The 3,556-nt window shown below is 37.9% G+C and overlaps 1 non-coding gene across 1 annotated transcript; it reads right to left on the bottom strand.

The window, feature by feature from the left end:
• Positions 1-606: 606 nt before the first annotated feature.
• LOC118343908 lies at positions 607-713 on the bottom strand. The gene has a single exon (XR_004797695.1). It is a non-coding gene; the product is annotated as a small nucleolar RNA R71 (small nucleolar RNA).
• Positions 714-3,556: the final 2,843 nt, after the last annotated feature.

Below are 3,556 nucleotides of genomic sequence, written 5' to 3'. Positions count from 1 at the left end.
AAAATGCTGAAAACGAAAAAAACTGCTCCCGCCCCAAAATGCTGAAGCCGCCTAAAAATTAAAAATGCTCCAAATGAAAAACTGGGCACCACCTCTATGCCAGTTCACCTGCACTAAGAGGAATTATCCAATAAGCTTTTGCCCCCCGTACTGCATTGCAAAACCGACCCAGCTAAAGCGAGGCCCCTTCCGCCTGATTTTGCTGCTGGTCCCATGCTCCACGTCCTGCGCACTTCTATTCCGTAGACATACTCAGTGTTATTTTCTATTCCATGCCCCGTACATGCGAGAATCCCACTCTGCTCTAACCATGCGTTGGTTGTCTCACTCTCCATCCTTCATGACTTAGCACACTTTAATTCCAATAATGCCCTTTGCTCTCATTCTTTCCAAAAATGCCCATCACATATAAGTATGCTATGAGTGTTTAATTATTTTGGAGGCAAATGTGAAACTTTTGTGTGCAAACTATTGGCATCAATTGATTCGGAGTCCAATACTAGAATTTGATGTGTAATTAAGTTACTTAACTCTTATTTGTTGAAATATATCATTCACTTAAACAACTTAATTATATATTTCCAACACTTTATCACCAAGACAGCGAAATTAAGGAATGATATTATTACCTTCGTCCAACTTGTGGGTGTATCATTGTATGAGGTGTGGGAGAGATACAAAGACTTATTGTGCAAGTGTCCACATCATGACCTCCTCGCCTGGCTTCAAGTATAGACATTCTACAATGGTTTGGGACCCACAAATCGATCTATAGTTGATGCGGCCACTAGTTGAGCATTAACGAGTAAGACCCATGAAGCCGCCTATGGACTTCTGGAAGAATTGGTGTCCAAAAATTATCAATGGTCTGCAGAGAGATCAATGTCAAGGAAGGTGGCTGGAGTTTTTGATCTTGATTCTATTACCACACTGGCGGCATAGATGGCAAATCTTTTACAACAACTGTAACGCCTCGTTCCCAGAGGTCCGGAGAGTTAGCTCTTAATACCAAATATCAACTTAAATAACACAACTATAAAATCCTGAAAATTCCATAAAATACTAATCCATTTAATCAATCCAAATATCTAAGTTCCTCCATGGGGACAATGAAGAAATTCTCAATAACATAAATTAGAAATTCTCCAAAAACTCGAAAATATCCTTAACTCATCAAATCAAAATTCTCGAAAAATAAATCAATTTACTAACTACGACTCTCAAATAAGCACTTGTACCCTCAAGCACTTAATCCACTGTGATCATCACATCTTGCTAAAACTTCTTACTCTTGTTTTCTAGCTGAACCATCAAAATTATCTGAAAAATATATGGAGATAAAGGGTGAGTTATCAACAACTCAGTAAGTATAGAACATATACTAGTGTGTAAACATGAGCATTTACATAGTTCAGAATGCAGAACAAAATATTATTTTTCAGAATGCAGAATAAGAATAATGTTTTCAAAATGCAGCGTCAGAACATGTTATTAAAAACATCAGAGCGAAAGTTAAAAAATATTCATAATCAAAATCATTTTGGCATATCATAAACTGAAACATCACATCTTATCTTGTCATATCAGAACAAATACCATGTTTAACCCTCGTGGTAGGGTTGTGCAAACCTCGGTAGCTAACCGAGAAGAAACTGAATGTGAATCTTCCCCTTATTCATTCCCAGAGCCCCAAGTGTGCACGTAGGAAAGACCACGCAGAAAACCACTTTGTTTCCAAAGTGGGTGCACCAGAAACAGAAAAGTTGGTACCACAAATAGAGGCCACAGTTTTACACCCGTGGTGAGGTCATAACGGAACAGAAACAGAAATAGAATGTTATGCCAGAGGTTTTCAAAAATCACATCATATCATATCAGAGTACAAAAAATCTTCAGAACAAAACAAAATCATATCGCAAAACATATTTTATGCACAAAATTTCATATTCGCTCTCTTTTTCAAAGTTCAGAAATAGAATTTCAAATATAAGCTCATCTCTACACCAGTCATGACAGAAAATACTTTTTTCTTAAACAAAATCTCATGAGTAGTGCAGAACAAATAACTGAAGTCGTTTCAGATTTCTTTTCATAACAAAACATGCATATTTTTCAAAAAAGACATCAGTTCATTTTATTATAATGCAAAGTCTAGCAAAGGAATCTCGCTTACCTAGACTTCTTAGCTCTTTTTCAAAAATTTCCTAAAAAATGTCGAACAATAATTAAGCGTCACCTATAAAATAATCACGTAATTCTCGTAAATTTTCAATTAATCACGTATTTCGATATTTAATCCTAAGCTTCTAAGATAACCGATTTAATTCCTCAAAACCTAAAATTACAAATCATCACTTTCTAAAATCATCAGTATTGATTTAATAACTTGACTAAAACATTTAAAAGTCTAACCTATTTATTAATGAAAGCAAACTATAAAATTTAATACTAGATAATATAATTGTCTCAAAATATTTTAAAATAAACCATAACTATTTTAAAGTAGACTAAATCATATCTAAAGTGTAAAACAATATTACACCAATATTGTTTACTCAAATCTATCTCTAAAAAAAAAGAACTTTAGTGCCATTAGGTATCATTTAAAAAAATGAGCCGGAGTACATTTAAACAAATAACAAAGAGTTTTATAACTGGAATGGCAAAATGTAAAAACACTTAAAAAATGGGTTTGAGGTGTTTTACGGAAGAAAAAAAATCGATGACCAAAAGCGCATTTTCGTAATTCCAGGGGATGTCATGACCATATACTTTAGACTATCTATATGATAATATTTTTAGTCCAAGCTTCTAGAAACAGGAAAACAGAAGACATAACAAAAAGAAAGAAGGAAACCGAAAGAGAAGGAGGTGTGCGATGGGGGCTCACCGTGACTGAAGGAGGCACGGCGGGGTAGGCGAGTGGGAGGTGGTTGAGACACTATGGCGGAACACTTAGAGAGAGAGAGAGAGAGAGAGAGAGAGAGAGATGAGCAAGAGATAGAGAGACGGAGAGACGGAGAGGGAGATTACGCACCATGTGGCGTGCATGGAGGCTTTGGATAGTGGCACTGGACATCACTGGACGGTGGAAGCTTGATTTCCAACGGGTGATAGCGGCCCAGGGTAGAGGTGGCAACTGCTGCATGCAGCAATCCTCCTAGTGGTTGGGCAGCACGTAGAGGATCCTTACGCAATGGAGTTATAGACTTTGTTTTGATGAAAAAAAACAGGGGGTGACTTCCTGTGGCTTCCAATGGTTGGCATCGTGTGTATGGTGCAGGTACGGTTGTTTACGGTTTCACGAGGGGCTGGAAAATGACTGGTGGCTTCCGCTGTGCAGGGGAAAGACTCACATAGTGGTGGATTCCGTTCAGCTAAGTGGACATGGGCTTGGATTTTTTTTGTGATGGTCTGAACATAAAGGGCGGTTGTCTATAGTGGTGATGGGTTGGTTGATCAGAGGCTTACGAGGGGTGCACTGGTGGCAGAAGTACGGACGACGAAGGGTTGGGCTTTCGTGAGGTGACTCTTGATATGGGAGTGCAAGAAACCA

This window comes from Juglans regia, chromosome 11 (genome assembly GCF_001411555.2).
Source record: "Juglans regia cultivar Chandler chromosome 11, Walnut 2.0, whole genome shotgun sequence".
In the NCBI taxonomy this organism is placed as follows: Eukaryota; Viridiplantae; Streptophyta; class Magnoliopsida; order Fagales; family Juglandaceae; genus Juglans; species Juglans regia.
Note: the sequence above shows the minus strand (reverse complement) of the source record. Positions and strands in the feature narration are given on the sequence as shown.